Raw genomic sequence first — 26,110 nt, 5'->3', positions numbered from 1 at the left:
TTAGAAGTCTGTTGAAGTCTGGATGACATGAAGGAGTGTGGTTGGTGAAGTCTAAGTGTAAGTGCAGTAAATTAGTGCTTGCTGAAAGGCAACTTCATCTCTGGTACGTGACAGGTAAACTGGCAAGTCAATGAGAGGCGGAGGATATACAGTTTTTTTCTTTCATATAAGAGATGACTTGAAAGTGTTTTTTTCAGATTTAGTTGCAGGTGAGTTAGTTGTAGTTGCAAGGGTGTGAAGGGTCCATAGTGGGTTAGTTACAAGGGTTTGATGGGTCCATAGTGGGTTAGTTGCAAGGGTTTGATGGGTCCATAGTAGGTTAGTTGCAAGGGTTTGATGGGTCCATAGTGGGTTAGTTGCAAGGGTTTGATGGATCCATAGTGGGTTAGTTGCAAGGGTTTGATGGGTCCATAGCGGGATAGTTGCAAGGGTTTGAAGGGTCCATAGTGGGTTAGTTACAAGGGTTTGATGAGTCCATAGTGGGTTAGTTGCAAGGGTTTGAAGGGTCCATAGTGGGTTAGTTGCAAGGGTTTGAAGGTTCATAGTGGGTTAGTTGCAAGGGCTTGATGGGTACATAGTGGGTTAGTTGCAAGGGTTTGATGGGTACATAGTGGGTTAGTTGCAAGGGTTTGAAGGGTCCATAGTGGGTTAGTTGCAAGGGTTTGAAGGGTTCATAGTGGGTTAGTTGCAATGGATTGATGGGTCCATAGTGGCTTAGTTTCAAGAGTTTGATGGGTACATAGTGGGTTAGTTGCAAGGGTTTGATGGGTCCATAGTGGGTTAGTTGCAAGGGTTTGAAGGGTCCATAGTGGGTTAGTTGCAAGGGTTAGATGGGTCCATAGTGGGTTAGTTGCAAGCGATTGATGGGTCCATAGTGGGTTAGTTGCAAGGGTTTGATGGGTCCATAGTGGGTTAGTTGCAAGGGTTTGATGGGTACATAGTGGGTTAGTTGCAAGGGTTTGATGGGTCCATAGTGGGTTATTTGCAAGGGTTTGATGGGTCCATAGTGGGTTAGTTGCAAGGGATTGATGGGTCCATAGTGGGTTAGTTGCAAGGGTTTGATGGGTCCATAGTGGGTTAGTTGCAAGGGTTTGATGGGTCCATAGCGGGTTAGTTGCAAGGGTTTGATGGGTCCATAGTGGGTTAGTTACAAGGGTTTGATGGGTCCATAGTGGGTTAGTTGCAAGGGTTTGATGGGTCCATAGTGGGTGAGTTGCAAGGGTTTGAAGGGTCCATAGTGGGTTAAGTGCAAGGGTTTGATGGGTCCATAGAGGGTTAGTTGCAAGGGTTTGATGGGTCCATAGTGGGTGAGTTGCAAGGGTTTGAAGGGTCCATAGTGGGTTAAGTGCAAGGGTTTGGTGGGTCCATAGTTGTTTGATTGCAAGGGTTTGATGGGTCCATAGTGGGTTAGTTGCAAGGGGTTGATGGGTCCATAGTCGGTTAGTTGCATTAAATGTTTAACGAGCTTGTGGTAGGGGAGCTTCAAGGGTTTAACTGGTATATCTCTAGTGCAAGAGGGACTCCTGACCCCTGAGTGGCTCCTGACCCCTGAGTGGCTCCTGACCCCTGAGTGGCTCCTGACTCCTGAGTGGCTCTAGCTGACCCCTGAGTGGCTCCTGACCCCTGAATGGCTCCTGACCCCTGACCCCTGAGTAGCTCCTGACCCCTGAGTGGCTCCTGACCCCTGAGTGGCTCCTGACCCCTGAGTGGCTTCTGACCCCTGAGTGGCTCCTGACCCCTGAGTGACTCCTGACCCCTGAGTGACTCCTGACCCCTGAGTGGCTCCTGACCCCTGAGTGGCTCCTGACCCTTGAGTGACTCCTGACCCCTGAGTGACTCCTGACCCCTGAGTGGCTCCTGACCCCTGAGTGACTCCTGACCCCTGAGTGGCTCCTGACCCCTGAGTGGCTCCTGACCCCTGAGTGGCTCCTGACCCCTGAGTGGCACCTGGCCTCTGAGTGACTCTAACTGACCTCTGAGTGACTCTAACTGACCTCTGAGTGACTCTAACTGACCTCTGAGTGACTCCTGACCCCTGAGTGGCTCCTGGCCCTTGAGTGGCTCCTGACCCCTGAGTGGCTCCTGACCCTTGAGTGGCACCTGGCCTCTGAGTGGTTCTAACTGACCCCTGAGTGGCACCAGGCCTCTGAATGGCTCTAACTGACCCCTGAGTGGCTCTAACTGACCTCTGAGTGACTCCTGACCCCTGAGTGACTCCTGACCCCTGAGTGGCTCCTGGCCTCTGAGTGGCTCCTGACCCCTGAGTGGCTCCTGACCCCTGAGTGGCACCTGGCCCCTGAGTGGCTCCTGACCCCTGAGTGGCACCTGGCCCCTGAGTGGTTCTAACTGACCTCTGAGTGGCACCTGACCTCTGAGTGGCTCCTTGCCCTGGGTTTTCCTACATGAAAGAAGTTAGAAGGCGTTAAAGAAGAGAGGGTGAGAGGGGAAATTTAATACTGGGGAGAGTGAAGGACTGAAGGAAGTGAAATAAATTTAGTTAGGAGGAGGAATCAAGTGGACGTGGGAAAGAAAATTATGCATGAAGTGAGTCTGTGCAAGAGTGACAAGACACACACACACACACACACACACACACACACACACACACACACACACACACACACACACATACACAAGACCAAAGAGCCAACAAAGAGCCGTTGTGAACAAGACCAAAGAGCCAAAGCTCAACCCCCGCAAGCACAATTAGGTGAGCACACACACATACACACACACACACACACACACACACACACACACACACACACACACACACACACACACACACACACACACACACATACACACACATAAGGCGGCCTGGTAGCCTGGTGGAGCCTGGTGGGGCCTGGCAGCCTGGTAGATAATGCGCAGGACTCGTAATTCTGTGGCGCGGGTTCGATTCCCGCACCAGGCAGAAACAAATGGGCAAAGTTTCTTTCACCCTGAATGCCCCTATTACCTAGCAGTACCTAGGAGTTAGTCAGCTGTCACGGGCTGCTTCCTGGTGTGTGTGTGTGTGTGTGTGGTGTGAAAAAAAGTAGTAGTAGAAACAGTTGATTGACAGTTGAGTCGAGGCGGGCCGACAGAACAGAGTTCAACCCCGCAAGCACAACTAGGTGAATACAACTAGGTGAATACACACACACGTCAGAGTAGTTAAAAGATGAAATTAACTAGGTAGTGATGTGGTGGAGGCAGACTCTGTACACAGTTTCATACATAGATATGATAGAGCTCAATATATAAGCCCAGGAACCTGTATACCAGGTGATTGGCAGTTGAGAGGCGGACCGAAAGAGCAGAGCTCAACCCCCGCAAGCACAACTGGGTGAACACACACGCACACACCCTCTGGTCTACCACTAGATAAGGCTCGAGGTCAGGAGACGGAAATACACCACAGGAGAAAACACCGCTCAAAACACTTGTCAACAAGTCTCCAGGGACGGCGGTCTACCTCCAGACGAAAGCCTCATTAGGGTCCAGAAACCTGAGTAAGAAGGGTGTTGATATCTGAGTAAGAGGGTATCACGTTGCCCCCTAAATTACTATTACTTTGGGGTGCGTAGTTATTATAAACAAGGCAAGCAAACACCACGCGCGCTGCTACCTTCACTGGTCACCAAGCTTTTTAGGAATTCACTCGGTCACTCCTGTAGTTCTAGGGGGAAACAGAGTGACGACACACAAGCGGGAACCATCAGCTCAGTCTACCTGCCGTCCTGAACCCACCACATCCACCACTGAACATACAGGTGACTTCCTCTTCCCCCCATTGCATACTCGGGTGTCCTCTTCTCGAACCTCACCACTCCATTATCAGTTCCCACTGTTGTGCTTCAATCCCGCGTTATCTGAATGCAGGATAGTGTATTCACAAGCCGTGTTTGTTAAATCAAATGTCACGTTTACACACCAACCCGTCTTCTTAAAAATAACGTCACTTTTCGCTGGTATGTGCGCTATGGCCAAATTTGGACGTAATTTGAAATGAAATCGACTCACAAAAGTGACGTACTGTTCCGTTTTCTGTTTGAGTCGTCCGGCCTACTCGGCAAGCTTAGAAGAGGAAACTTTCCATTGACGTTTTTCACACCATTTTGAAACTTTATAAGAATTTCCTGCCCACCTAACCTATTAGAGGACCCTTAACTTACTGTTGTTGAAAAAAAAAATCCCAAATTTATTTTAATTTTTTTGTTCATTTTCAAATTACGTCCACTTTCGGCCATACGGGCAAACGGCCAAAAGCGAAGTTATTTTTAAGAAGACAGGTTGACGAATAAATGTGTGTGTACGTGGCATTTGACGTGACCTTACGATTCTTAAACTAGAACAAGGATGCTGGTAATTTATGCTTTCCAGTCACTTGGGCTGGACGGCAGGGTTTTGCTTCGTACAGGTCGGCGTTCAATCTCCGACCGTCCAAGTGGTTGGACACCATTCCTTTCCTCCGTCCCACCCCAAAATCATTATCCTGATCCCTTCCAAGGGCTATATAATTGCAATGGCTTGGCGCTTTCTCCTGATAGTTCCCCTTCACTTCTGTACCATATTTGCATATTCCTTAAAATTTCACATTGTTGGCGAAACTTTGTAATTAAAAAAGAAAGAGTAAGTGATCTAGTGTTTCTACACCGTCTAGAATCTAGATAACACAATTGTTACAAAACCACACATCCTGTAATCACCCAGTGAGTAAAAGATATGATGTGTACTCACTAGGTGAGTATTCACTGTGTACTCACTAGGTGAGTACTCACCTACTCACTCACTGTCAGGTGAGTACTAAGTACTATCCACCAGGCTACCAGGGGCCTGGTGGATAGCGCACAGGACTCGTAATTCTGTGGCGCGGGTTTGATTCCCGCACCAGGCAGAAACAAATGGGCAAAGTTTCTTTCACCTTGAATGCCCCTGTTACCTAGCAGTAAATAGGTACCTGGGAGTTAGTCAGTTATCACGGGCAGCTTCCTGGTGTGTGTGTGTGTGGTGTGGGAAAAAAACAAGTAGTTAGTAAACAGTTGACTGACAGTTGAGAGGCGGGCCGAAAGAGCAAAGCTCAACTCTAGCAAACACAACTAGGTGAATACTGTGTACTCACTAGGTGAGTACACATCATATCTTCAGCCACATTATTGTGACTCGTCGTCTACACCTTGATGGTAGAACGTTCTTACGTAAAGTGAGAAATATCCATAAGAAAATTAGCAAGTGTAATAATGCTCTTGTGTTCAATTCCATATATATTCAAGAAACCTTAATCCCAATATATATATATATATATATATATATATATATATATATATATATATATATATATATATATATATATATATATATAGAAGGCCCAGGTGTTCGCCCACCTGAACACACCCGGTACCGCTATACTTATTTAAGCAATATTGAGCATGTTTTGATGATTTAACCATAGAGCAAACTAATATAAATATGGCTAATTTAATATTGGATCAGTCTCCCATTAAATATGACAAGTTCACCTTTTTAGGGCTTTTTTATTGTCAGCTTATCCAGGTGAACCGTAGGTAATACTGTCCCGGTTCTGGGGGCTGTCCTCCTTTGTTTAATGACTTTACTTTGTGTGAGTAGTTAGACGTTTTTTGAAGGGAGATATTGTGCATTTATGTGTGTGAATATATATTTGCGTTTGTGCGTGTGTATGTGTATATATATGCGTGTCTTACTAGCTTAGTGAAATAAAACAAAAAATGTAGCATATGATATATGTATCAAATATATATGTTTACTTAAGAGGATACCAAAAATGAAACCATATAATTGTGTTCTTTACATCAACACTGTTTATTAGAGAAAATATTGTGCATTTTACATACAGGTTTATATCTATGAGTGCAAACCTAGGAATTTTCTCTCTTAAACCATGAATATTATATATATATATATATATATATATATATATCCTTACAGAAAACACACACAATAGGAAATCTACATGTGAGAGGAGGAGGAGAAAAGATGCTGAAGACATTCAGAATTATCATCCTTACGGGTTAGTTTTCAGAGATGAAAATACTTCGTTGCGTCAGATATGAGAGGATTTATGGGTCCAAGTTGTCGACGTTGGCTGAAGTCGTCACTGTCACTCGACTTACTTTATTACCGGGAAGGAAATCAATAAAATGCCAACAGCTGGAGTTTCATATTAAGAGTCGACACTCCTGCTTGTAAGCTGACTTTATTGCTGGTGCCTCGCTTATATTGTGTCAGTGATATAATATTAATAATATATATATATATATATATATATATATATATATATATATATATATATATATATATATATATATATATATATATATATATGCAATGAAATCAGGCTAGCTTGATATTCTATGGTCTACGAGGAAAATGTTTTACAGCAATGCCATAGAATTGAACTACCGTCCCGGGTGATCCCAGACACATGCATTAGCCTCTATGGGTGACCCGAGACGTTAATTTCTTCCCATTACATTGCCCCACAAAAGATCGCCTCGTAGTTGTATGATGGTAATGGGATTTAATTGTGCATAGACGTCAGCGTTTGGCTCAGTAGTTCAATACCAAGACCACTTAAACAATTTATTTGTGTATCATCTTTGAGCTGCGTTCACTGCTTTTAAGCTCATTGGGTAATGCAATGAAGGATTACTTTTTATATTTTATAAATGGGATGATTGTAATTTCTTATGTACACAATAGTCCTGGTTTGTCATAGTGAAATATTTATGCACCAGCACTTTCATGTTCTTCAGTACTTAAGAGTCATCTGTGGAACTGTGGTCACTGACGAACCATTTCTTGCACTTGCTTACTAAACAACCATTCGCTGATCAATACACTGAAAAGCCATTAAGCGAGAACTCTTAACGTCTTGAGACCTGGGCATCTCGGTAGCCAATTTTCGACAAGTTGTCTGAACGTTGCTACAACAGGGCCTCTCACACGGTCTGAACGTTGCTACAACAGAGCCTCTCACACGGTCTGAACGTTGCTACAACATAGCCCCTCACACGGTCTGAGCGTTGCTATAACAGAGCCCCTCACACGGTCTGAACGTTGCTACAACAGAGCCCCTCACACGATCTGAACGTTGCTACAACAGAGCCCCACACACAGTCTGAATGTTGCTACAACAGAGCCCCTCACACGGTCTGAACGTTGCTACAACAGAGCCCCTCACACGGTCTGAACGTTGCTATAACAGAGGCTCTCACACGGTCTGAACGTTGCTATAACAGAGGCTCTCACACGGTCTGAACGTTGCTACAACAGAGCCTCTCACACGGTCTGAACGTTGCTACAACAGAGCCCCTCACACGGTCTCAACGTTGCTACAACAGAGCCTCTCACACGGTCTGAACGTTGCTACAACAGAGCCTCTCACACGGTCTGAACGTTGCTACAACAGAGCCCCTCACACGGTCTGAACGTTGCTACATCAGAACCTCTCACGCGCAGATCCTCACTCAGAAAACGTTTGTAAGTGATGGCATAAGGTAGCACAGAAATCATAGACTAAGATAAGATGCGACTTGGGGGGAAATTCATTAAGTTTACACAGTAGATTGGTCTATCGAGATATTTACATGGGGAGAGGGGGAGATGTTTGTGTGTGGTTTGAACTGCATTATATTCACAAAAGCACATATCGTCTTGCAGTATATGTACACATATCTATACACATTCTTTGCCGAGGTTAATCTACAGCAAAAACAATTGTTTGATATATCGTTTTCTAATACTCTAAAAGTATGCAATAATCATTCGTTCTTTGATTAAGATTTAGGAGACATGTGGTGCCTAGTTTGGTTTACCTCACACTCTATATATATATATATATATATATATATATATATATATATATATATATATATATAATTTTCTAGTAAATATCATCAATAAGCAAACGAATAATTACAAAGAGGAATATGCAAGATCGGAAAGTCAAAACTGTCAATTTTGTCCCACGAGTCAATATGGTCCCAGGTGACAACTGGGGGTCCCAGGTGTCAACTGGGGGTCCCAGGTGTCAACTGGGGGTCCCAGGTGTCAACTGGGGGTCCCAGGTGTCAACTGGGGGTCCCAGGTCTCAACTGGGGGTCCCAGGTGTCAACTGGGGGTCCCAGGTGTCAACTGGGGGTCCCAGGTGTCAACTGGGGGTCCCAGGTGTCAACTGGGGGTCCCAGGTGTCAACTGGGGGTCCCAGGTGTCAACTGGGGCTCCCAGGTGTCAACTGGGGGTCCCAGGTGTCAACTGGGGGTCCCAGGTGTCAACTGGGGGTCCCAGGTGTCAACTGGGGGTCCCAGGTGTCAACTGGGGCTCCCAGGTGTCAACTGGGGGTCCCAGGTGTCAACTGGGGGTCCCACGAGTCAATATGGTCCCAAGTGTCAACTGGGGGTCCCAGGTGTCAACTGGGGCTCCCAAGTGTCAACTGGGGGGTCCCAGGTTTCAACTGGGGGTCCCAGGTGTCAACTGGGGCTCCCAAGTGTCAACTGGGGGGTCCCAGGTTTCAACTGGGGGTCCCAGGTGTCAACGGGGGTCCCGGATGGGTGTCCTAGAGTCTTAGTCCCACGTTAGGTAGTCATGGCGACCTTAGTCACTATGTCCTAGGCGGATACAGAGACCTTGGCAAACTATATCCAAAGTGGATATGTAGTCTATGGCAACCGTATCCTAGGTGAATATGTCAACGTAGGCAATCACATTATTCTTCGGTAGAGAGACCTCATCAACCATACAGTTGCTATGACCACCATAACAGCCACACGTAACTATGGCGACCTTAGCAATTACATTCAAGGTGGTTATGGCAACCTAAGCACTTGAGTACAAGGTAGTTATAATGGAAATGTCTGTCATATTGTAAGCAATTGGGGCAACCTTATCAACCATAGAACCTTATCATCCACTTTCTGGGTGTGTATCGTGGCTTTGTCAACCCTCACACTATGGCAATCTTGTCAGCCATATGTCCTCAATGACTATGGCTCCCTGCCCCCCAAAACTACATATTATGGCAACTATATCAAGCCATATCTGAGGACACTGAGCACCTTAAATTAGTAAATCATTGATGACACTTACGCCCCTGTAAACCTGAGCCAGGATTCATCAATAATTGACACACTCACACACATATCGTTTGCGAAACATCTACATCTTCCCACAATCATGGTGACTTAACTTTCATATATTAAAATGTTTTTGAGCTCCGAGGTATTATGAGATTGTTCGTACCAATCATGGCTGTGAGTTGTGAAGTTTTGAAGCTCTTAGTATTTTAATAAATGATAACAAAGCCATCTTCACCGTTCAAAGATGTACAGATTTCGTATGCTGATCCTGCCCTATATTCATACATCAATTCATATTAAATAACATTTTGATTCCTGTTATTAATCTGTCAATCGTTTTCCTTGTCATAAAAGTTATAGGCGAACCTGTAACAAAATAACGCTCACTTTTCACTTTGTATTATAGCATTATACTGTACCCATTTATAGAATCAGAGAGGTAGAGCTATGTAGTAATTCGTCATTGGTCAAGCCATATATATTAGTCCATTTGTCAGGTAATGCATTCACAATCTGTCCCGAAATGGCGTGTCTGACTACAATGACAGTCAAGTGCATTGTGGTTAGGTATACCATGCATACTGACAATGAGAGTTTACCTGTAAACCAAGTTAAAGAGCAAAATCGATCTGACTCCACCTAGCCAAAGATTCATTGAGCTGTACATATGGCAACTAACACTACTCGAGTTTAGTGATATGTTCAGTGTTCTCCCCATCATACATTATGTCTATTGTACATGTACACACACAAGAGCACTATGGGATGCATTGGTAAATATTCCCGCCTCACTACAGCATGAGCATGGTTGGGGAAGAGAAGGAGAGAGAGAGAGACCTTGATCATTCCCGCGAAGGAGTTTGTGCTTACCATTATCTCAAGACACTAAAAATTCAGAGACTGTTCACGCTATTTAGGAGCAAATGTCTTGTTCCAGACCCTGAGTTTAGAGTTTCGGTACTGCTAGGATAATTACCTGGGGGAGGGGGGACTCTATTTCAAGGTACTGTCAGGATAGCAAGCAAATGGAATGCCTTTCTCTAGGGTGACCAACCGAGTAAATGCCTTCACCAATCAGCGCAAGATTATTGCTCACGGGTAGCACGTGACCAAACCTTCTGCCCACACATGGTATGGTCATCAATACCCGGTGGCAACTGATGTAAAAATAAGCTCTGGAGGTTAATTGAAAGGACTATTTATGTTTTAAATAGAAACATTCACTGACGAATTTGTCGTCAAACGAAAGAAGTTTAAAAAGGATCTATTTCCAGATGTGGAATCGGAAAAAAACTGTTGTGGAATTTGTTGGATCAAAAGATTAGCCTTTTCTGGTTAACGACCGACAGGGAAATTAATTCAGGGGTATAATCTCATCACTAAACATATTATTCTGTCTTGAGTACTATCCTAAATGGCATCGATTTTCCAATTTCTTGACAATGTAAACAATTTTTTTAGAAAGTTCATAATTTGTTTTGTCTCCTGGTTGGACTGGACAGTAAACCAGAGCCTTCAACACCAGAGAGAATGTTGGTGGTCTTGTTGTAATCAATAATGTCTTCATGGTTCCTCTTCTGGCGTATCTCCGTGGACACGCAAAAGATGGCAACTATAGCACGTGGCGCTCAGCCATCAACATCTTTAAGGTAGCTGCGCTATTCTTAAGACCATCACTCTATCAGTCATTAACTTTCCGCTGCCTCTTGTATGCAACATATCAACTAACCATGATAGGCTGCTGAATCAGAATGTTTTATTCTTCCTATACTGTTCTACCTGTTAATCGGCCTTTTTGTACTTTTTTTGAGTTGAATTCCCTGTCCATCTGCATACATGTAAGATAAATGTACGCTGCTATACAGTCTCCGTGTATGCAGCCATGATTGAAAAGTAAATTACCATAATAGAGGAGTGAAGTATGCATCTGTGTGCTCACCTCCTGATGAATTGATCGAAGTATAGTCTCCTTTAGGCGTAATGAATATCGGCAAATGTTCTCCGGATTTAGGCAGTGTAGAGTGGGGCTCAATACGATCAGAAAATTGGTGTAACAACTGCGAACCAGAGAGCAGGACTTTTGCTGCAATTTCTAGGTAGAAAATGGCGAAACACTTTCATAATTATTGTGATTTCGGCTTTTGAAGAGATCGGAGACGTTGAATACAGGATTTATGTGGTTGAAAATTGGTTTTATATGAGGAAAATGGTTTCATGTGGTAGGAAAATGGTGTTAAGTGGTAGGAAAACGAATTTATGACGTAGGAACCTTTTTTTTGTCTTAAGAAAATTATATCTTTGCGGAATATTAATTATAATTTGATCTCTCGACAGCTAATCATGTGCATTGAAATGGTGTGATAACTACAAACACACATGCGTTTGATAAACATATCTTGAAACTAAACTTCACAAGTGAAAGAAAATGACAGAACATGTAGCTAAAATTATTATACTTGTACGAGAAGTGCTGCAGCCTATTCCCTGGTGCTGGCACAGTGTACACTAACCTGCACGCTGTGCAACAATCAGCAATGTAGCACATGACAGTAAGGAAAGCAGTACAGCAACATACGATAATATTTGTCAGTTTTTGTTCTGCTTTTGATACAATTAATAAACCTGGAAAAATCAAATTGGCTTTTGTTAGTTAAGTATTTTTTAACGATGAAACAAGACAACAATAAATGCCTATGATATGGCATCATCAGAGGAATCATTGGCATATATACTCAATTGTATTTTTTTATACAATCAATTTTGTGTTGTATATATTGTATATTATTCAGATTCCTGCAGAACGATTAGCCGTTGTTATAATATACGCATATCAGGACTGTCGGTCGGTACTGTGTGATCGTACGATTGGCAGTAATGTTGAGTTATTGACATCACAAAACACATACGGCTGGCAGCATCGTAATTCGTCGCTATTCGTTCGTAAGGTTTATATTTAACAACCCGTCCTCATCAACAAAGGCCAAATGCTCGTTAATCCAGTCGCCAAACCTGCCGTGTAAGAATGAAAAACGGTTTACCCACGACTCGCTACTGACAACGTTTGAACATTTTCCGAACAGTGCTTCGCTGACGACCTCTGTTCGAATCGTAACGCTGTATAAATGCTTCACCCGCGCACTTCAAATACAAATAGTCCAGCCCTTCCTCATAAACAAAGGTTAAAGTCCATTCCATGCACCCGCCAAACCCCCCCTGTTTATGAATGAAAAACGGTTTACACGCTTCTCACAGCTGATTTCGTTCGAACACTTCCGGAACAAGTGCTTCACTGACGAATTTTGTTCGAACCACAACGCTGTAAATGCTTCACCCACGTACTACAAATACAAATATTCGTCAACAGAACCTAAATACCTAACCTAACTAATCAATACCTAAATATGCACAACGCGCAAAATAATTAACAATACTAATCTATACGTAAGAAAATTCCTATTCTGAATGAACAGCATGTTAAAATTAATGAATGCGTCTTTAGAGTCGACCGCTGGATGGAATGGATTTGGTCTGAGAACGAGTTGAATAATCACCAACAATTACCTAATGACCTAACCTACGCCTAACTATTCATAGAACTTTAAAATATTATAATATCGATATATCAATGCGAACAAATCAATTTTTAATACACACTACCTTCAAATTAATGAATGTATCTCTGAGGAGGGCCGCAGCTTTAAGGAGCCTGGCCTGTAATCGGGTTGTCTGTGAGAAGATCATACAGCTGGTAGCCCTCCTGCAGGACAGCCAGAGGGCGCCCGGACCATCGGCAATACACATAAGTTGTACATTCCAGTTCGACCGACAACAGCGTTATATATTCAGAAGTTTTGCAAGAGAAGATGTTTGCAAGTTATCGTACGGCTGACAGCGCTGCTTTATATCATAGAGTTTTACAAGTGAGAATGTTTATATGTTATCGTGCTGCTGCCGGCATTACCTTACATTCTGTAGTTGTGCAGGAATGGACGTTTATCAATTGATTTGTGCCTAGTTAGGTCGTTATATTTGCTTTCAATTTTAGTTCAGCTACATATAACTTTTTTTTACAATTGATGTAAACCCTATTTTGAATTTCGATTTCGAAGCCAGGCTCAAAAGTCTTTTTTGTTCTCAGTTGTGTTATGGTTGGCAAAGCAAATTTTTCTCCTGAAGTATCAGTGTGGGAGAATATATGTGGGTGTCGGAAGTGGGGGTCTGAAACCTGTGTCGGTATGAACATTATGACGTAATTGTGACGTCACACACCTCTTCCTCACCGTACGTAAAAAAAAAAACAGATTTCCTCTTGTTTTCGTAAGGTTAGGTTAGGCTATATTAGGTTGGGTTGGATTAGGTTAAGATTGGTTAGACTGGGTTGGATTAGGTTAGGATACGATAGGTTAGGCTGAGTTGGATTGGGATAGGATAGGTTAGGCTGGGTTGGATTAGGTTAAGATTAGTTAGACTGGGTTGGATTAGGTTAGGATACGATAGGTTAGGCTGAGTTGGATTGGGATAGGATAGGTTAGGCTGGGTTGGATTAGGTTAAGATTGGTTAGACTGGGTTGGATTAGGTTAGGATACGATAGGTTAGGCTGAGTTGGATTGGGATAGGATAGGTTAGGCTGGGTTGGATTAGATTAGGATAGGATAAGTTAGGCAGGGTTCACAACGCGTTTAAATTTTGGTACCCGATATTTTGGTAATAACTAAAATGTAACCGCATTTTAGATATTAAAATACATTAATATGTTTCAATGCATAAACAAATTCACATAACTAACATTATGCAGAAAACTTTCAGTCTATCGATAGCTCTCCTTATAAACAAAGTAATACAAATCAACAGTACATTAATTTATAATGAAATAATACACATAGTTAATTTTATCAAGGAGAATTAAGGACTGTTAACAACTTAGTTCTCCGTCTCTTCTGCTTAGCAAAAAAAATGGGGTAATAAGACTGGTGTTACGGGATTAGGTTAGGTTAGGTTTGTTTTGTTAAGAAAGGATGAGTTAGTCTAGGTTAGGTAGAATGTGGTCGTGTGAGATTAGGTCCAGTTTTTTTAAGAGTTTTAATGTCGTAGGGAGTAATATACTCCTTGTCGGAGGTCGGCAGCAGACCTATAACTAAATCAGGTTCAAATCTCGTATTGGATCTAATGTTCAGAGCATGTTGCTAGATTCATGAGCTAGACTAGACTCTTGCTAGAAACTCATACTTTTCCATTCTTTTCTCTGACTCTCTAAACGCTACGGTGCCTGTCCATAGTGACCTGTTCATGTACTACAGTGACTTCTCCTCTTATTTGAAGTGTTGGAATAGAGGCAAGCTTGGACAAAAAGTTGAGAGAACATGATAAATGAGTGTGGAAGTTGGGAGCGAATTTAAGCCACAACAGTATATAAGAAACAAAGAAGAATGGATATTGTTTGTATGGCGGGTGTTAATACCTAAACCATACCTGGAGTGGGATCTAGGAGTTCTACTTAATGAGCCAGACCTGAGGCCAAACTTGACTTGTGGTAACTTTGGCCAACAGTTTATTGCTTGGAGCGGCTCGCTAGCCCATTTATCTACCAGAGGCCGGGTGGCCCGCCATTTCCTGCAAGAACATGTCAATTTTTTTCTTAACACTTCCACATTTGCTTAGACAATATATTTTTTCGATGATATTAAATAGCTGTGGACCTCTAATGTTCATACAGTTTGCACTGATTGTGAGTTTGGCACCTCTACACTTCTCTAGGTCTATTCTGCATTTCCTACCATATATTTTTCGTTCGCTCCAGTATATTCTTGTTTTACTGTGCAAAACCGGGAACTGATCTTCCAGTATCATCCATGTATGTATTATATGATATCTTTCTTTTATTTTAGAGTTCATTTTGAGAGCCTTGAGATGGTCCGAATAATGTGGGTACTTTATTATGTCTATGTGTGCTGTCCAGGTTTTCTGAATTCCCTCTATTTCAGCACTCTATTCTGGTTTGCAAGGGAAAGTAGTTGTAGAGTAGCACTCAAGGCGGGAAAGCACAAGTTATTTGATTAGTAGGAGACTTGTAATGGGATCCCTGGATTTCGTCGTTCTTATAATCCACCCAATCATTTTCCTGGTTAATTTTATATTTATGTTACTTATATGAAACTCACTATATATTTTTTTTTTTTGAGATATATACAAGAGTTGTTACATTCATGTACAGCCACTAGTACGCGTAGCGTTTCGGGCAGGTCCCTGGAATACGATCCCCTTGCTGCGAAGAATCGTTTTTTCATCCAAGTACACATTTTACTGTTGCGTTAAACAGAGGCTACAGTTAAGGAATTGCGCCCAGTAAATCCTCCCCGGCCAGGATACGAACCCATGACATAGCGCTCGCGGAACGCCAGGATGAATTATGAATATGAATTCTCTCTCTCTCTCGCCCCTCATGGAATCCTGTACAACTGATCATATGAAACGCTGGATTGTGACGTGTTGCTAGTCATTTTCCGAGCTTTTTTTGAACAATGCTTCTCATTGTTTTCCTGATCCCTTCCAGGTGCTACATAATCGTAATGTTTTGGCGCTTTCTCCTGATAGTTCATTCATTCATTCCTTACAATGGCAGCACATCTCTAATGCTTTATCTATATACTGAAAGTATATATATATGCCAATAAAATAAAAAACAGGTAACCAAACAAATCCTATGACTATTGATAAAACTGTAGTACATAATGTATCAATTTATATTAGAGAAAGTTTATATTTTTATTAGAAAGGACGAACAAATTGAGGCGTGTAACTTTCAGGACAGCTGCCTCTTGGAGCAGCATTGCCTGAGGCTCAGTTACCAGAGAACAAATCCACAAGGGCCGTGACGAGGATTCGAACCTGCGTCCGGGAGCATCCCAGACACTGCCTTAATCGACTGAGCTACGACAGGGTAAAAAGGGTTGAAACCGAAGTTACCAGAGTATTGTGAACAAAATCAATTGCCAATGGAACCAAAACACCAAACGAAGCCTAACCAAACCAACCCATCGTAGCCTAATCTAACCCATCTCAATTTAACCTATGCGTAAAGCAATAATAAAAAATTATAATATATAATTTATATTGATAAAAAGGCAAATATGCTTTCAACCATAAGAAAAAAATATATTATCTGTCTTTAGGGAAGGCCGCAGTATAGAAGAGTATAGCTAGAGTATGGGTCGCTGTATAGCAGATCAGGAATGGCTTAAGAATGTGGTGCTGTATCTAAGGTTTACCCCTTACGTGTACAGTTTTAAATTGGTTACAAATCAAATCATTAGGAATTGAATAAGAAAGAAACAGAAATCACCAAGAGATTAACGAAGTATTAATCACCTTTCGCGATGCACGAAAAGGAATCAAGAGGAAAATAAAGAGAAGAAGCATTAAAATAGGCGAATTAGAAGACACTGGAAAAGTGGAAAAAGAAGAAGAGGCAGAGAGAAACTCAGATCGCCGTGAGTTACTTTACCAACAACTTGTAAATTTTGATGTCGTTTTTCCCTGAAGCAACTCGCCGTTTCCCTTGCTAGACTCTAAAGTTGGCCTTTGGAGTCTCAGGATATCTTTCTTCCTGGAGCCTTAGGCTACCTTCAAGAACCTTTCGAAGCAGCTACTTGTGGGGTATAATGCTGCTACCTCCTGAAGTGGCCAGAGGTGGCAGCATCTGTATAATTTTGGACACACAGGTAATGTCTCATTCCGGACACTTTGAGTCTATGTCTTCTAAAATCTCTTATTATACGATCATGGAACATATATGTTTGCTCATACTATGAGCCTCTTATTGTCCTATGAGGCTTTCGGTCATTTAATGGACTCTTTCCTAGTATATTTGTCTAGCTTGGAGTTGAGACTCCTGTGCCTTCTGTATCCTTTCTAACGGCTAGTTACCTCCTATCGCCTCTGATTCTATCCCTTCCAACGTATTGCAGTCTCTTGTAGCCTCTGATTGTATGGCTTCTAACGTCTAACTGATTGTATCTATGTGTATTTATATAAATTAAAGCATTGCAGGCCCCCACGAGTTGTACACATGTCCCTTCTTAAATTTTTTGACAAAAAAAATTTCAGGCTGTCTGCCTCTCGTCACTCTTCGCGGTTTTCTTTAATATCGCCACTGAATAAATTAAAATTCACTCCAGTTATTAATTTTCATAGCCTATTATCTCATCTGTAAATCACCGGATAATTTCTTAAATTTTGGCCGTTTTGCATTTCTCGCGGAGGAGACGTCGCACACTTATATTTTGTTTTATTTAAATAGTTTGATTGCTCACAGGAGGCTGGGTGAACCTGAAAACTTTCTCGTATCTTTTCTTTCTCCTCGCGGAACCCTCTCTTTCTCTCCTCTCCTGGAACCCTCTCTTTCTCTCCCGCTCACAAAACTCTCTCTCTCTCTTTCTCTTCCCTCGCGGAATCCTCTCTCTCTCCTCATGGAACTTTCTCTTCCCCTTCACGGAAACCAAGTAGGAGATCCTAGGTCGTAGTGAACGTCTTAGGAGATGATAGTGAAGACAAGCAAGACCAGGAGTCCTACACACGTCCGCGCCCACGTCACTGCTGATGACGTCCATAATATCGACGAGGACGACGATGGGTGGTCTGCAAGAGGACAAAAAAAAAGTCCATATTATTATTTATTAACTTATTTCTTGAATTCACTCATATATGGCGAGTTGTCTTCGTATTATATTGGAGACTGCAAAACAATACCACAACTATATTTTAAATTGTCTTTAGAAGGAAAATTAGACTATGGCAAAGATAGTTCATGTGGCTTGAGTATTGCTGCGGTGTCTTGAGTGGTACCCAATTGTTTTGAGTAGACCCATATTGTCTTAAGTACACCCCAATTGTCTTGAATACACCCCAATTGTTTTGAGTACACCCCAATTGTCTTGAGTACACCCCAATTGTCTTGGGTAGTCCCCAATTGTATTCAGAACAGCCCAATTGTGTTGAGTAGGCCTCTGAGATGTGACACAAACTGCATGGTGAATCACACATTCCAACACTAACCATGGAAAATGTGTTTTAAATTCGGACACCTGAAACGTGAAAAACAAAATCCTAAAAGATTTTGAATATTTGGAAAGAGGTTCTAAATTTGTCTCCGATGCTTTCTGAAACACCACGACGGAGCACAGTTCTCATATGAGCATCATGCCGGCACAGATCTTACGGTTGTAAGATGCCTGTAATCTCTGGTTCTCTCCACGTTCTTATAGATCGCCTTCACGACAACTGCCCATTCGTTAACCTTGCGTCACTCTGGCCGTACGTCATTCGTACTCTACGTCACTGATTCATCATGTCACTGATTTATTACGTCACTGATTCGTTACGTCACTAATTCATTACTTCACTGATCCGTTACGTCATAGATTTGTTACGTCACTGATGCATTGCATCACTCAATCATTCTGCCAGTCATGGATTACCTGGCGAATTTATTATCAACAACAGTCCGTTGTTAATTGTTTTTTACAAGAACCACATAACTGACGTAGATAACAAGTCACAATAACATGACAGAAAACAACTAACACATTTGATCTGAAAGCGACGAGGTTTTGGTCCGACCTGAACCCTTAACAAGCCGTAACTCAGCATGGGACAGTTGTTACACAGCAACGGAGAGAGTCCCGACTCAGCAAGGGAGATGATACAGATTAAGCCACCCAAGAGGTGGCACGGGCATGAATAGCCCGTAAAGCAAGGGAGAGAGGAGAGAGTCATTATATAGCAAGGGAGAGGGGGGGGGGTGAGTTGAAACACAACAAGGGAGCGGGGAGAGAGTCAGTATGAAACATTGTCACTCTTTTTCACATATGAAAAGTAGATGGGGAGATAGTAAATGATAGCTAGTAGATGACAGGGGTGCCAGGTGTTAGTAGATGACAGGGGTGTCAGGTGTTAGTAGATGACAGGGGTGTCAGGTGTTAGTAGATGACAGGGGTGTCAGGTGTTAGTAGATGACAGGGTGTCAGGTGTTAGTAGATGACAGGGGTGTCAGGTGTTAGTAGATGACAGGGTGTCAGGTGTTAGTGCCAAGATTCACCAAGCAATTGTGGGTTCACTTAAGAGACCTGTACCTCTTTCCTCAATCAACCCGGTTTTATTAAACAGGTGTTAACCAGCTTGGAACTCTCGCTCTCGCTCCAAGGTCCTCCTAGGGCGTCACAGCTCAAAAACATTTTACCAAATGCAAACTAAATCGCCAAGATTTAGGAACACGTTTGGTAAGTGGACTCATAAGTACTTGATGAATCCCATCTATGATCGCAAGTCCCCTGGAGGATGGAACGTAAAGTACAGGGGTTCCGGGACTCTCTTAAGGTGCCGTGAAGTACCACTTGGACAGAGTCAACGGAGACTTGAAACTCACCGAAATATGAACCGAAGCTGAGGGGAGTCTGGCGCTGCTGGCCCTCAGAGGTCGCACCTCCGGCCGCCTCCTTATCTTGGACGAACCGGTTCTGGCTCACAGACGTCGTCGTCTCGATGGCTGAGGGGAAGAGAGAGAAGGTAAACTGTAGAGTGGCGGTGAAAACTTGATGGAGAGAGAGAGAGAGAGAGAGAGAGAGAGAGAGAGAGAGAGAGAGAGAGAGAGAGAGAGAGAGAGAGAGAGAGAGACCCATAATATGTTAATTTTTTACCACTTAGCATACCAGTCATCACTCCAGAAAACCAACTTGTTGGGAGCGTGTGGTATCCTCTTCCTAGTGTACCACTAAGTGTGGAGAGTCGGCTCTCTATTGGTCTATATAATGGAACTACTGCATTTACATAGTGGGAACCGGCTTAACAGTCGTGGTGGGACCGCTTATTCCAACTAACTTCATTTTTCCAGCCAACCCCCCCCCCCCACCTCACTGTGGCTAACTCCCACTCCCTTACTACACCTCCCACAGGGACCTAACCCAAGTGAGAAATCTGTTGTCTTTTAGCCTCCATGCAGAAATTCTATGAAAAGTTATAGTTAACAATTCTTTTAACTTCCTACTTCTGTAATCTGTATTTAACTTTCTATACTTCTGTAATATGTATTTGATAGACTTCATATTTACCAAAGTGGCTATTCCCTGCCTGTGTTGCATTGTTGTGTAGAAGATATTTAACATAAATATTATGTTAATTCCTGCACCATTACAGGCAGCTGTTTGATACAATAATGGTCAAAGTTTTCTTCGGGATGCTCCCATTACCCCGACAGTCAACACTAACCAGCGTAATAGGATGGTAAAATTCAATGATTATATAACTATTATATAACTATATTTCCTTGGCAGCAGGAAGTATGCATATATATATATATATATATATATATATATATATATATATATATATATATATATATATATATATATATATATATATATATATATATATATATATATATATATGCAAACAAGCCTGAATGGTCCCCAGGACTATATACAACAGTTATATATATATATATATATATATATATATATATATATATATATATATATATATATATATATATATATATATATATAATACACATAATAATATATATAATATAAGCTACTTTTTATGGATAATAAAAAATCAGTCTTACAATGTACGTAATGCAGTTACACATTGCCTGAGACTGAGACAGAGAGGGAAAGAGAGGAAGGGAGATTGAGAGAGAGGGTTGAGAGGGGGAAATTTGAGGGAAAAAGTTGGATAGAGAGAAGGATAATGGGGAAGTGGAAAGAGAGGGGTCGATTGGGAAACAGGCACGAGAGAGAGAGAGGAAGATTGGGAGAAAAAGGGGAATGAGGAAAGGGGGGGAGGGAAGAGAGACCCCAAGCACAGCTGGAGACCCCTCATTAAATGGTTGTCGAAAAGTATTATTAATAAGAGTAATTGAGTTTGCAACAATGAATGCGCATGAAGTCATTAACATTTCCCAAAAAGAGTGACTAGCTAATATGATGAGCAGCAATATAATTAAGAAGGAAGCAGAACAAGTAGATGAAGATGGGACTTCGAAACACGAATGAATTATAAAGATATCAGAAAGTACGTCTAGAGTGTATGAGTTGGATGCAAGTGTAATAGCTTAGATGATGAAGTGCTTAGAATAGTAAAAAACTCATTTGTATATGCAAATAAGATGTAGCGAAGTGAGAGATCAAAAACTTTGCATTAAACTACAATTGGTAAGAACCCGGCTCCGTGGACTGCGACTCACGAGCGCTCTTCTCATATATATATATATATATATATATATATATATATATATATATATGCAAACAAGCCTGAATGGTCCCCAGGACTATATACAACTGAAAACTCACACCCCAGAAGTGACTCGAACCCATACTCCCACAACTGGTATGTACAGGGACGCCTTAATCCGCTTGACCATCACGACCGGACATAAGGAAGTGATAGCCGAGGCTATATGAACCACTTCCCCGCCGGCACTCGGATGGTAATCTTGGGCATAGCATTTTATCAAATCACCTCATTCTTTGGGGCACACGTGAGGAACACAAATGCAAACAAGCCTGAATGGTCCCCAGGACTATATACAACTGAAAACTCACACCCCAGAAGTGACTCGAACCCATACTCCCACAACTGGTATGTACAGGGACGCCTTAATCCGCTTGACCATCACGACCGGACATAAGGAAGTGATAGCCGAGGCTATATGAACCACTTCCCCGCCGGCACTCGGATGGTAATCTTGGGCATAGCATTTTATCAAATCACCTCATTCTTTGGGGCACACGTGAGGAACACAAATGCAAACAAGCCTGAATGGTCCCCAGGACTATATACAACTGAAAACTCACACCCCAGAAGTGACTCGAACCCATACTCCCACAACTGGTATGTACAGGGACGCCTTAATCCGCTTGACCATCACGACCGGACATAAGGAAGTGATAGCCGAGGCTATATGAACCACTTCCCCGCCGGCACTCGGATGGTAATCTTGGGCATAGCATTTTATCAAATCACCTCATTCTTTGGGGCACACGTGAGGAACACAAATGCAAACAAGCCTGAATGGTCCCCAGGACTATATACAACTGAAAACTCACACCCCAGAAGTGACTCGAACCCATACTCCCACAGGCTTGTTTGCATTTGTGTTCCTCACGTGTGCCCCAAAGAATGAGGTGATTTGATAAAATGCTATGCCCAAGATTACCATCCGAGTGCCGGCGGGGAAGTGGTTCATATAGCCTCGGCTATCACTTCCTTATGTCCGGTCGTGATGGTCAAGCGGATTAAGGCGTCCCTGTACATACCAGTTGTGGGAGTATGGGTTCGAGTCACTTCTGGGGTGTGAGTTTTCAGTTGTATATAGTCCTGGGGACCATTCAGGCTTGTTTGCATTTGTGTTCCTCACGTGTGCCCCAAAGAATGAGGTGATTTGATAAAATGCTATGCCCAAGATTACCATCCGAGTGCCGGCGGGGAAGTGGTTCATATAGCCTCGGCTATCACTTCCTTATGTCCGGTCGTGATGGTCAAGCGGATTAAGGCGTCCCTGTACATACCAGTTGTGGGAGTATGGGTTCGAGTCACTTCTGGGGTGTGAGTTTTCAGTTGTATATAGTCCTGGGGACCATTCAGGCTTGTTTGCATTTGTGTTCCTCACGTGTGCCCCAAAGAATGAGGTGATTTGATAAAATGCTATGCCCAAGATTACCATCCGAGTGCCGGCGGGGAAGTGGTTCATATAGCCTCGGCTATCACTTCCTTATGTCCGGTCGTGATGGTCAAGCGGATTAAGGCGTCCCTGTACATACCAGTTGTGGGAGTATGGGTTCGAGTCACTTCTGGGGTGTGAGTTTTCAGTTATATATATATATATATATATATATATATATATATATATATATATATATATATATATATATATATATATATGTGTGTGACTGAAAACTCACACCCCAGAAGTGACTCGAACCCATACTCCCAGGAGCAACGCAACTGGTAACTACAGGACGCCTTAATCCGCTTGACCATTACGACCGGACAAAAGGAAGTGATAGCCGAAGCTATTTGAACCACTTCCTCGCCGGCACTCGGATGGTAATCTTGGGCATAGCATTTTATCAAATCACCTCATTCTTTGGGGGGCACACGTGAGGAACACAAATGCGAACAAGCCTGAATGGTCCCCAGGACTACATGCGACTGAAAACTCACACCCCAGAAGGGACTCGAACCCATACTTCCCAGGAGCAACGCAACTGGTAACTACAGGATGCCTTAATCCACTTGACCATCACGACCGGACAAAAGGAAGTGATAGCCGAAGCTATTTGAACCACTTCCTCGCCGGCACTCGGATGGTAATCTTGGGCATAGCATTTTACCAAATCACCTCATTCTTTGGGGCACACGTGAGGAACACAAATGCGAACAAGCCTGAATGGTCCCCAGGACAATATGCAACTGAAAACTCACACCCCAGAAGTGACTCGAACCCATACTCCCAGAAGCAACGCAACTGGTATGTACAAGACGCCTTAATCCACTTGACCATCACGACCGGACAAAATGAGGTGATAGCCGAGGCTATTTGAACCACCCCACCGCCGGCACTCGGATAGTAATCTTGGGCATAGCATTTTACCAAATCACCTCATTCTTTGGGGCACACGTGAGGAACACAAATGCGAACAAGCCTGAATGGTCCCCAGGACAATATGCAACTGAAAACTCACACCCCAGAAGTGACTCGAACCCATACTCCCAGAAGCAACGCAACTGGTATGTACAAGACGCCTTAATCCACTTGACCATCACGACCGGACAAAATGAGGTGATAGCCGAGGCTATTTGAACCACCCCACCGCCGGCACTCGGATAGTAATCTTGGGCATAGCATTTTACCAAATCACCTCATTCTTTGGGGCACACGTGAGGAACACAAATGCGAACAAGCCTGAATGGTCCCCAGGACAATATGCAACTGAAAACTCACACCCCAGAAGTGACTCGAACCCATACTCCCAGAAGCAACGCAACTGGTATGTACAAGACGCCTTAATCCACTTGACCATCACGACCGGACAAAATGAGGTGATAGCCGAGGCTATTTGAACCACCCCACCGCCGGCACTCGGATAGTAATCTTGGGCATAGCATTTTACCAAATCACCTCATTCTTTGGGGCACACGTGAGGAACACAAATGCGAACAAGCCTGAATGGTCCCCAGGACAATATGCAACTGAAAACTCACACCCCAGAAGTGACTCGAACCCATACTCCCAGAAGCAACGCAACTGGTATGTACAAGACGCCTTAATCCACTTGACCATCACGACCGGACAAAATGAGGTGATAGCCGAGGCTATTTGAACCACCCCACCGCCGGCACTCGGATAGTAATCTTGGGCATAGCATTTTACCAAATCACCTCATTCTTTGGGGCACACGTGAGGAACACAAATGCGAACAAGCCTGAATGGTCCCCAGGACAATATGCAACTGAAAACTCACACCCCAGAAGTGACTCGAACCCATACTCCCAGAAGCAACGCAACTGGTATGTACAAGACGCCTTAATCCACTTGACCATCACGACCGGACAAAATGAGGTGATAGCCGAGGCTATTTGAACCACCCCACCGCCGGCACTCGGATAGTAATCTTGGGCATAGCATTTTACCAAATCACCTCATTCTTTGGGGCACACGTGAGGAACACAAATGCGAACAAGCCTGAATGGTCCCCAGGACAATATGCAACTGAAAACTCACACCCCAGAAGTGACTCGAACCCATACTCCCAGAAGCAACGCAACTGGTATGTACAAGACGCCTTAATCCACTTGACCATCACGACCGGACAAAATGAGGTGATAGCCGAGGCTATTTGAACCACCCCACCGCCGGCACTCGGATAGTAATCTTGGGCATAGCATTTTACCAAATCACCTCATTCTTTGGGGCACATGTGAGGAACACAAATGCTGGGTTATGGAACCCATACTCTGCACAAATGCAGAGTATGGGTTCGAGTCACTTCTGGGGTGTGAGTTTTCAGTTGCATATTGTCCTGGGGACCATTCAGGCTTGTTCGCATTTGTGTTCCTCACGTGTGCCCCAAAGAATGAGGTGATTTGGTAAAATGCTATGCCCAAGATTACTATCCGAGTGCCGGCGGTGGGGTGGTTCAAATAGCCTCGGCTATCACCTTTCAACAACGCAATTCAACGCTCCAGGTTCAACTCCAGCAACTGACCCTGTAGAGTATGCTAACTCTTCACCCGACGACGATCCTGCTACTTGAATGCAGACTTCAGCTATTGTTCTAGTTCCTTCAGCTCACAAGACTCAGACTCCTAATACCACCAACTTCTGCTACAGTTCCAGTTACTAACCTTGACATCACTGTAAATGCGGCCATGCTTTCAGACCTACTGTCAGCTCCTGCTCCACCCGTTTCTCCAGCTGTTGCTGGTCCTTCACCCGACCCAGTAGTGAATTCAGCTGTAATTTACCCTTGGTCTAACCCTCTAGAGTATGAAGACCCTCTAGAGCATAAAGACTCTGCTGCAGTACCTACTGCTGCTACTCTACCTTCAAGAACTCAACCTCCGCGATCCACCACCTCTGTTCTTTACTTATCCGATGAATCGGATGAGGACGTGTCTGTTGAAACACCATCTCTTCCTTCACGAAAATGTCACTACTCAGCTGCCGATTTCCTTCACGACACTGCACCAACAATCTCCAACGATAGCACCACAATGCCAACACGAAGTCAGACCACCAAGAGCGACAAGCCCAAGAAGAAGACCAAAGATCAGAGATTGCTGAAATCGTCTAAAAAAAGATCACTAGCGAAATGATTTAACATCAACATCCGAAATCAACCCTCAACTGCCCTCAACTTCCAGCTGCTTGCGACCCTAGCCCCTGTGTACACTGGAAATGACCCCCCACTCAATCCTACTTCACTCTACTCAAGTTCAAATCCGCGGTGGT

The 26,110-nt window shown here is 43.2% G+C and overlaps 1 long non-coding RNA gene across 1 annotated transcript in view; it reads right to left on the bottom strand.

The window, feature by feature from the left end:
• Positions 1-8,271: 8,271 nt before the first annotated feature.
• LOC123748335 (uncharacterized) overlaps positions 8,272-26,110 on the bottom strand; it is a 23,027-nt gene continuing 5,188 nt past the window's right edge. The window contains exons 2-3 of the long non-coding RNA XR_006771760.2: positions 19,523-19,642; positions 8,272-17,736 (exon numbers count right to left, since the gene is read on the bottom strand). This is a non-coding gene — a long non-coding RNA (uncharacterized lncRNA). The remainder of the gene's footprint in view (positions 17,737-19,522; positions 19,643-26,110) is intronic.

Source organism: Procambarus clarkii, chromosome 22 (genome assembly GCF_040958095.1).
Source record: "Procambarus clarkii isolate CNS0578487 chromosome 22, FALCON_Pclarkii_2.0, whole genome shotgun sequence".
Classification (NCBI taxonomy): domain Eukaryota; kingdom Metazoa; phylum Arthropoda; class Malacostraca; order Decapoda; family Cambaridae; genus Procambarus; species Procambarus clarkii.
Note: the sequence above shows the minus strand (reverse complement) of the source record. Positions and strands in the feature narration are given on the sequence as shown.